The sequence below is a fragment of the Cavia porcellus genome, unplaced genomic scaffold (assembly GCF_034190915.1).
Source record: "Cavia porcellus strain 051 isolate PalLab524CR breed Dunkin Hartley unplaced genomic scaffold, mCavPor4.1 scaffold_8, whole genome shotgun sequence".
In the NCBI taxonomy this organism is placed as follows: domain Eukaryota; kingdom Metazoa; phylum Chordata; class Mammalia; order Rodentia; family Caviidae; genus Cavia; species Cavia porcellus.
In genome coordinates this window covers 48706203-48716876 of record NW_026947491.1, presented here as the reverse complement: position 1 = coordinate 48716876, position 10674 = coordinate 48706203, and the positions used below count along the sequence as shown (strand labels likewise).

Genomic DNA, 10674 nt, shown 5'->3' with positions numbered 1-10674 from the left:
AGTACCTTTTACATTATAGGTGGAATGTAAACTAGTACAATCACTGTGGAAATCAGTATGGAGATTCCTCAAGAAACTTAAACTTGAAGTCCCAGTTCACCCAGCTATTCTCCTTCTACGTATCTTCCTGAAAGAGTTAAAGACATTATATTATAGTGATATGTACATACTCATGTTTATAGCAGCATAATTCCTAATCGCTAAATCTTGGAAGCTGCCTATATGTCCATCAACAGATAAATTGTGTGTGTTTTTACACACACAGAGTGGAGTGCTACTCTGCAATAAAGATAAATGTGAGTCATGTGTAGGAAAATGGATGTACCTTACCTTAAATGAAGTAAACCAGACATGCAAACTCAAATACCAAATGGTTTGTCTTATATGAGAAACCCAAGTTATAAATAAAGAGCAAAATAAAAAGATAGATAATAGAAAGTAGAGACTGATTTTTTTAAATGAGAAGAGAATCCAGAGGTGAGGTGGGGAAGGAAAGGGGATGAAAAAGGAGTGCAGATGTGTTATATACCTGCCCCAACTCCACACAGGAATGCAAACATTATTGTTACTAACATTAACTAAAAATATTAAATATATATCTGTGCGTTCCCCATCCTTACATCCTGTGGGTCATGTAATCTTAGTTCATTTCTTGTTCTTATTCCAAATGTTTAAAAAACATTTTGGCTAAGCGATTCTAGAATTTTAGGCTCAGGAAACCCTAATATAAACATACAAAAAATAAGTATAGCAAAATCATCTCACTAATATTTACAACAAAGGTTGTGTAAAATTACAGTACAACCATATAGTAGAATACTGAAAGACTATTATTAAAATCATATTTAGAAGACTAATATGGTAAAATACTAAAATATAGTTTAATAAAGTAGAAAATGTTGCAAAACAATTTGGACAATATAATCTCATCTTTAGCTTTTATAATTGTTCATATATGTGAACACAGAGAGAAAACACACTGCAGTAATTTCTGTAGGCAGGCACGTATGCCACTGCGCTAAATCCTGGCCCTTCTTTCTTTCTTTTTTTCCTTTTTGTCTTTTGTGACACCAGGTTTCACTATGCAATTCATGCTGGTCTTGAATTCACTTTGTAGCCCAGACTGGCCTTGAACTCATGCAATCCTCCTGCTTCAGTCTTATGAATGCTGAGATTACTGGGCTATACCACAATGTCTGGCTCTGCAGTCATTTTCTGACACTACTAACATCAAAATGTTAGTAGTTATTTTTTTTCTGTGTGCAAAATGCTTCCCAATAAGTAATGTTACTCTCATTTTTTAATTTTAAATTTTTTTTCATCTTTTTTTTGAGGCAGGTTTTCACTATATGATTCAGGTTGGCCTTGAACTCAGTTCGTAGCCCAGCCTGGTGTCAAACTCACAGTGATCCTCCTGTCGCAGCCTCCCAAGTGATGGAATTATAGGTGTGTGCCACTGTGCCCAGCTAACAATGTTACTTTTTAAAACGGAGAGAGAGTCAGTACCACTTAATGATTCTCATTATCCTGCCTTGAGAGTGAATTCCCCAGTTGTACCCCTCCCTCCTGGGGCTTAGAGCTGAACATGAGTTGCCAACATGCAAGACCTGGCTTCCAAGAAAAGTGAAAAGATGCTGAATCTGTCCTCTCAGCAAATTTAGGTGACTCCAAGGGCAAAAAGGACAGTTTTGTGCAAGAAATAAAGTGACATTTCAGGTCTAAGGGCCAAATCAGGCTTGATTCCACTCAGGGAGGAGGGAGGGTTGGAAATGCTATACAGGGTCAGAGGGAAAACAAAAGTGAGTCTGTCAAGGGGTGGGGGAAGTTGAGCAGAGAAGATCAGAGAGAGAGAGAGAGAGAGAGAGAGAGAGAGAGAGTGAGAGAGAAAAGCATCCCTATACCTTCCTTGCTTCCCAGATACTCAGGCCAGGAATTGTTGGAGGAAAGGAGCTTTTGTTGCAGCAGAGGTGACTAATATCAGAAAAGCTTGCAAGAAGGAGTCTCTGAGAGAAGAGAAAAACCATGATATATCAGGAACTACAGCCCCAGGAAGGTATCTTAGCCTCTGGAAAGACCAGGAATTGCTAAATCATCACAGAAACAATCACAGCAGCCTTCTCTCCTCAACTTCCCTTCAAGTGTGTGTTTGTCCAGCTCCACACTTAGAGTCAAGCCAGGGAGTCAGGATGAAGACAAATGTCACATCACCCCAGAAGGTGCTCCCAGTGGCCTGTCTCGCACAGGAAGGATGTCGCACAGGAAGTGGTGGTTGGGTTGGCCGTGATGAGTGAGTGGTGCCAGGGGTGACACCCATGAGGTAAGAGGTCCTCACCAGGCAGGCACATGCTCTGTTCATCAAGGTCTTGTAATATGGTGGCCGGAAGATGGCAGCCTACCACTCATCACAGCCATGTCAGTGAGCAAGCAGCATCTAGCAATGCCAAAGAGGGCAGAGAAATACAGCTGTCAAGTGGGATGGTGGGGTCAGAGGGCAGGAGATCAATCGGCATCCTGGGCACGATGGTGGTGGTGTAGAGGATCTCCACCAGGGAGAAGTGCCGAAGGAAGAAGTACATGGGGGAGTGGAGGGCAGGGTCAGCCAGCGAGAGGACGATGATCAGGGCGTTTCCCAGCAAGGTGACCAAGTGGACAGAGAGCATGCCCCAAAACAGAGGTCCTTGGAGGGAGTCGCCCCAGAACAGAAGTGCTTGGAGGGAGTCAAAACCCGAGAATCCCAACAAAATAAACTTAGTTACTGCTGTGCCACTGAAAGTATCCGAAAGTCACTGCTGTGCCACAGATGAAAGTATCCAGAAAGGCTCATTCTTGCTAGCAAGAGTCAGCCAAAGACAAGGACTGGGGCAGGATAAATGCAGGAAAAATTCTACAAGAACATTCCAGCTCTCAGGACTAGGATAAGTGAGCACCTGGTGTGCTGGTGACTTCTTCCTAGAAAAATGTTTCAGAGCAGAGAGAAGATAAACCAGGGAGGCTGCGGCAAATTAGCAGATATTCTCATAGGTCTAGTACTTGATGATTACCAGAGTGCTTTTTCCACTAATGCAGACACTGGATTCTAAGAGTAAAGAGTTGGTAACAGAAGGGCAGCTCTCCTTGAGAGATGGTTTAGAATTTGGGTAGAAAATGGGGAACCGGACAGAGTAATTACAGAGGAGTCAGGAAATGGATCCACCATGAGGCACAGAAGGAAAAGGGAATGAGAGAGCAACAGCATGGGAGATAGATAACATGCAGGATCAAAGGACACAGTGAGGGCCGGGCATGGTGGAGCATAGCTATAATTCCAGGTACTGGGAGGCTGAGGCAGGAGGATTCCTACTGGTTTGAGACAAACTTGGGCTCCATAGCAAGCTTGAAATAGCAAGACCCTGTGTCAAAAAATAACAAAACAAAACAAAAATGAAAACAAGCAAAAAATCAAAAAGGCTCTGTGAGGCTTTTACCTGCAGAGAGAACTCCAAGGCTCTCACAAAGCTCCTCCCCAGGAGTACATCACAGCAGCTCCATCTCCTCAGAGCCTGGTTCCCAGAGCAGATGGGAGGGAGGGAAATCAGATGGGGGAAGACGAAGAATGGGGGAGGAAGTAGTTTCCTCTTGCCACATCAGAGAGCTTAAGTTTTGGTGGCAAGCCTGGATCGGAATGTCCTGGCATGTGACCAGGGTCCCACTGCTGGGCCTGAATGGAGCTGGGCTTGTAAACTCATGTCCTAATACCCTGGTCAGTTTCTACTGGATGGGCTGCTTGGTCCAGTTTCCCTAAGGACTGCCTCCTGCCCTGTCTGTTCCCAGTATTAATATCCAGTCTTCTCTCCAATGCCTGGGAAGTGCTTTAAAAAAATATTTTTGCAAAACAGTGCTAATCCTCAAAGAAGAGAGTTAGAAACAGTACAGGACTAACTTCTGGAAGAAATCCTAGCCCCACCCAGGAATCAACCATTCCCCAGCTGTGTAGAGAATCTGTAGGGTTCTCTGAACATTAGGAGTAGGAAAAACTCCTTTAGATCATATTTGGGTCTGATTGAAACCCTCTCCAGGAAGGTGATGGAAGAGGATGCTTTGGGCATTAGTGGTTCAGTGAATAAAGACTAGGAGTGTCCAGGTCCTTTGAATGTAGTGTGTCATTTAAATAGGAAAAAGTTTTCCTCATATGACAATTTTTTTTTTCTTTTTCGTTTTTATCGGTACCAGGGATCAAACTCACGACTGCCTGCTTGTAAGGCAGGCGCTTATGCCGCTGAGCTAAATCCCCAGCCCCGACAAGTTCTGATCTAATTCACTTCTTTAGAGGGATCCTTCTAATCCTTCTGGTTGTGATTTGTTTGGATTGTTTTCTTTATTATTTTGTGAAAGTTGCTTGTTAAGAATTTCAAACAATTATGCAGTTAGGAGGGAGAACACAGTTCACTACTTACATGGGATTTATCATATTGGCTTTCTAGAAAGAGGGTAAAGAAGAGCTACAGAGAAGCCTGACTACTAGCAGACCTCAGCCAGTGACCAGGGTCAGCACCAGCTGTGATAAATTGCACTAATAGTCCGTACTTTTCACATGATGTGATGAATACAAAACACAATGCCTTCCCAAGACCTGTAACATGCTAATCGTGCAAAAACTACCAATTATATCCCAATAAAGATAATCTCACAAAATAAATACTTGATAGCATTCCTTATAACTATCAAGGTCATTCATAAAGAAAAGAAAATCTGATAAACAAGGGAAAAGTGACAACTAAATAGATTACCCTGTTTAGAGTTCTGGATTACAAAAAGAATATTAAGTAAAAGCTAAGGAGGTTTCTGTTCTTCTGAGAAGCTCAAGTCTTTGCCTTCAGGTTGGATATTTTCTCTTGGATTCTAGTACAGATTTTTGGGCATCTGGTGCAGATCCTTTAGCCTTCTGTCATAAGCTCTTCAGTCTTCCATCACAGACCCAATGGCCTCCTGATATGGACTTGCACAGGACACTGAAGTAAGCTCCATATTATGGGCTGAATCCTTTGGTCTCCAGTGTGTAGATACCCTCTGCACTCTTCTCATCTAACTTAGTGGCTTACCATCATCATGCACTGAAGAACTGATTACCAGCCCATGGTCCTGTTGAGAGGTGGTGGAGTTTTTAAGATGCAAAGTCTATAGAAGGCCACCAAGAATTAGTTGAAGGGAGTTCTGGGAAGATGGCAGAGTGGTGAGTAGCAGAGAAAGAGCCTCTCTGAGATTTGGTGTCCAGACCCTGGAATACAGCAATGTGAGGAAGAGAAGAAGGAGGGAAGTGGGTCCCTGGGACCCAGAAAGGAGTTGAAGCCCACAGGGAGAGTGAAGAAACTTCAATGAGTAAAAAGGGCGTGGTAGGCAAGTGCTTTCTTCCTGACTCCAGACTCACTGCGTCAGAGGGGTAGTTGAAACCTGCATTTGCAGGGTGACTGCTGGTGAACCTAGAGGCCTTCATAGACATGGTGGACTGTATTGGCTGATGGACTGTTTGTGATTGGGCTTCCTGCAGGCGAGGGAGATTGGCTGGGGACAATCTTGGAGAGGGACCAATTGAGCTTGGAACTCAGCAACTGCTGGCTCCACCTACTAGCCCAGTTGAGTTCAAACCTGTTGGAGGCTCACACAGTGCTACAGGCAGAACCAGTCTGGTTACAGAATCATGGCCAGAAACCAGCCTGAATTTAGGTGGAAACAAAGGTGCAGACTTGCTTGGATTATCTACTCCCCCACCGTAAAGTACTGCTGGCTTACTGGGATTAATTGACATGGATCTGGACTCTACCCACATTTTCTACCAGTGACAACAAAGGCATATCTTCAAGTGGAATTTTTTTCTTCTTTTTTCTCTGTTTTTCTTTCTTTTCTTCATTGTTTGTTCTTGTATTTATGTGAATCTGAATATGCATTCTAGTTTTTTTGGGTTGGTGTTCTATTCTGTTCTTGTGTTTTCTCCCTCTTTTTCTATTCCCTCCCCCCCTTTGCTGCACCAGTTTCCTAAAGTTTGTGTGGTCCTCATTTGTGCTGCAGCTTTGCTTCTTATCTCTTCCTTTTATTCTATTTCTTCATGTTTTTCCCTGCTAAATTTTCTCCCCTGTGGATAAAATTGGATAAAATTGAAGACTTATTTACTCATGCCATTGTCTAGTTTGTTTTATATTTTGATATATAACTACAAATCTAGTTCATATAGTTAAAGGTGGCAAGTTAATAGTTACCTCAGCATGTCATTTTCTAGGCTGTGTCTGATGCTATTGTCATTGCTGATTGTACCACTTTAGTCAAAGTGATATAATTGCTATAGCCAGTTGTTCTTCCTGGTATACCAAGGCTGAGATTGCCTAAGGGTGATAAAACAATACTATAGGCCATGCCACAGAACCAGGGGTTGGGCCAATTTGGAAGCAACTTGCCATCTCCAATAAATTGAAGAGGTGAGATCTTGCAAGAGACTTGGGACCCAGAAGCCAGCTATACATGGAACACTTCTGAGAAGTAGTGATTTCGTAATGGTTATAAATTCTAGCTATAATCTACTCACCATAGGCAATTTACAAGAGTCAACTCAGAAACAAAAAAACTTAAACAAAATTAGAAGACAAATAAGATGCAATCCCAGGTGTCCAGCTCACCAATGGCAAACCCAGTGGGACAATGAGGTGAAACAATCCAAAGTCACCCACCTGGACTCTTTGAGGTGGTAACAGTGGAAGTGACAAGGCAAGTGAGCAAGGCGCTAGAAAAAAATAAAATCAGAAATAATTTTTCAGATAACTGCAGCAATGGTGTGGTAGATTGACAATTGATGGTCAGCTTGTAACACCCAACAGTGCTGCGTGTGGATGACCCACTTGAGGATTGTTGCCTACAACATAAAAAGGACAACTGGAGAGGAAGAAGTCGTGTTGTTGATTCCCTTGTTACTGTTGGCTCTCCTGGAGGAGCTTGTCAAACTTCTTTCCTGATATGACTTGGCTGTTCTCATCAGAGGAGCTTGGGATAATGGCTGTGGTTCACTTAGTGGGGGTGGGGGTGGGGGTCCCTGGCCTTTACTTTGAGCGTGGCTTCCTAGCTCTAGAGCAGATCTCTCATCCTACTGGCACAGATCTTTCAACTCACTGGCACAGACTGTCCATCACAGGTCCTTGGACCTTCCCAGCACAAGTCTGTGAAACAGACTTGTATGAGACATTGTCATGGGCTCCAGGTCTCCATGAGGAGACTCATGAGGGGCATTGTCATGAGCTCTAGGTCTTCACCTGGACTCATGCAGGAAATTGTCATGGAATCCAGGCCCTCAGCTGGATTCTTGGGGTCTTCAGTGTGTGTAGTTTTCCTGCACTTTTTTTGTATTTGACTCTTTGGTGCCTATTATAAAATAACCTTACAAATTATGTGTCCTGTATTAAAATTGTTTTCCTTGCAAATCTTTACTACAACAGACATTGATTATAATGAAAGACACAATTAGAGACTCTAGGGTAGATACAGATTAAAAATAGAAGAGATTAGGAAAATGATGGAAACCATGAGTGTCCAACATAGGAAAGAAATGGAATCCATAAAACGATTCAAACAGATATCCAAGAAATTAAAAATCTCATTGAAAGTATACATAGAAGAATGATGGAATATGAAAACAGAATCTCAGATATAAAAGACAGGATTGTGGTTAGTGATCATGAACAGAAAAAAATTCTTTCTTTCTTTTTTTTCGGTCTTTTTGAAACAGGGTCTCACAATGCAATTCAGGTTGGTCTTGGGCATACTTTGTAGCCCAGACTGGTCTCGAACTTGCAATGATCCTCCTGCCTGAGCCTCTTGAGTACTGGGATTACAGGAGTGTGCCACTACACCTGAGTCAAAAGAAAGATTTTTTAAAAATAGCATGATGAGGGGCCAGAAGTTTAGCTCAGCTATACAAGTGCCTGCTTAGCAAGTGCAAGGTCCTGAGTTGGATCCCTGATTAAAAAAAAAAAAAAAAATGGAGAACCAGTGCTCCCAAGATCTGGCCATGGTGGAACTTAGGCAGCTTATTTGCCTGCCCTCTTGGTAAGCGTCCCTGTGCGGTCCAGGAGGAGAACCAATGGCTCCATGAGCATACCAGCCTGTGGGCTGAGAACCCCCCCCCCCCCAGCAAGTGGGTATAGATGTCTCAGCATCTCTTGGGCGGATGACCATATGCAATATAGCAAATATGGGGGATTTCTTTCTGTCTTCTGTTTGAAGGCAAAGGTTGTTTTCACTGTTTTGTTTTGTTATGTTTGTTTTGCTCTATTCAATACTCTCTTTCAATGGGTTTTATAATGTTCTGTTTTTGGTTTGATTTCGCTATACCTAATTGACTGGATAACTACTGTGAAGATAATGAGATACACTATAGTGCCTATTACTACTATCCCAGTATCCTGCTGTGAAGTTCTGTACCAATTTCACTGCATTGTCTTGATTGGCTTTGTTCTGGTGTATTTTTACTACTTTCAAAATCAAATTTAGAGGGCTGGAGATTTAGCTCAGTGGCATAAGCGCCTGCCTTGCAAGTGTGAGGTCGTGAGTTCAATCCCTAGTACTGATAAAAACGAAAAAGACAAAAAAACAAAACAAAACAAAACAAAATAAAACCATCTTACTAAAAAAAATGATGAGAAATCAATCCAACAGCTGCTAGATAATGCAAAGAAGACTAACATAAGATTGATTAGAGTCAATGAAAAATGGGAAAGATGGCATAAAACATCTTTTCACAGAAGTCATGGCAGAAAACTTCCCTGGCATGGAAAAAGAATTTGACATACATATAAGTGCAGCTTATAGAACTCCAATTAGCCATAATAATAATAATAAAACTACAGCAAGACATATAATAGTCAAGATTCCAGAAATTCAGCACAAGAACAGAATATTAAAAGCCATTAGACAAAAGAAACAAATCACGTACAAAGGAAAGATCATAAGAATCAGCATAGTTTTCAACAGAAAACTCCCTTAAGTTGAGGAGTGCTTGGAGTGAAGAATTTCAAGCCCTCAAAGAAAAAAAACCTCCAACCCAGATTGATATTCCCTGCAAAACTATCTTTGAAAAGTGGTGGAGAAATAAGATACTTCCATGACAAAGAACACCTGAGGAAATTCATGAACATCAAAACAGTACTCCAAAATGTTCTGTAGGACGTTCTAGAAAAAGGCAACAAGGATTACAATTTCCTGAACTCGAACAGAATGAATTCACCAGGCAAGGCAAACAATTAAACAGTTAAACACAAAGGGAGCCAACAACAGGAAAATAACATGAAAAGATACATCAACAATATCAGTTATAATCATCAAGGTTAGTGGTTTCAGTTCACCAAAAGAAACAGCTGGCAGAATGTATCAAGAAGAAAGACCAACAATGTGCTGCACATGCACACACACACTTACATACACACAAATCCATTCAATTTAAAAAGAAATTCATACACTGGGTGTCAAAGGATGGAAAACAATATTCCATGTGTCAGGACAACTCTCTCCCCAAAAAAGGAAAGGGTAGCTATTCTATTTGGAGACAAAGTGAATTTCAAGCCAAGACTGATTAACAGAGACAAAGAATGTTACTACAACCTTGTAAATGGAATGACACAAGAGGAAGAAATAACAATCATAAATATATAAGCACCACATACTAGTGTACCTAACTATATAAAATAAATATTGGTGAACAGAAAAAATCATATAAGCACTAATATAGTTGTAATGGGGGACAACAATACACCACTGTCACAAACAGACTGATCAACTAGACCAAAAAATCTACAATGAAATACTTCTGGAAAAAGAAAAGTGAGTCAAGCTCAAAGTTCATATGAGGAAAGAAATTATAAAGATCAGAGTAGAAATCAATACAGTGGAGACTAAGAAAACAATATAAATATTTAATGAATTGAAGAGTTAGTTCCTTGAAAGGTTAAATAAAATCAACAAACCTTTAGCTAAACTTATAAAAAAACTAACCCATGTAATGAGGAATGAAAAGGATGAAATCACAACAGATCCTGCAGAAATCCAGAAGATGTCAATACCTACTTCAAGAACCTGTAGTCTAATAAGATGAAAAACACAGAAGAAATGGACAGATTCCTAAATATATATGAATTACCAAAGTTGAATCAGGAGTATATAACAATTCTAAGAATCCAATATCAGTTAATGAAATTGAAGATATAATTAGAAACTTATGAATGAAGAAAAACCAAGGTTCTGACAGACTGACTTCTGAATTCTGCAAAAATTTTAGAGATCTAGTGACACTATTTCTCAAACTCTTTAATGAAACTGAAAGTGAAACAATACTCCCAAAATCATTCCTGGAAGCAAACATTACCTTAATGTCAAAACCAGAGAAAAATCTGATCAAAAAAGTGAAGTACAGGCCAATCTTCCTAATGAATATAGATGATAAAATCCTCAGCACAATATTGACCAACAGTAAGCAGAAAATCACCAAGATTAAACACCATAACCAAGTAGGATTCACCCCAAGGAGGCAGGGATATTTCAGTATATGCAAATCAAGAAATGTAATATACCATATTAACAGAGCCAAAGACAAAAATCATATGATCATCTCAATACATGCAGAAAAAGTGTTTGACCAAACCCAACATACACGATATAAACCCT

The 10674-nt window shown here is 40.6% G+C and overlaps 1 pseudogene; it reads right to left on the bottom strand.

Annotated features, from left to right (window-relative positions):
* Positions 1-2134: 2134 nt before the first annotated feature.
* Positions 2135-5476, bottom strand: LOC100723569 (olfactory receptor 10P22-like; annotated as a pseudogene).
* Between the last annotated feature and the right edge of the window lie 5198 nt (positions 5477-10674).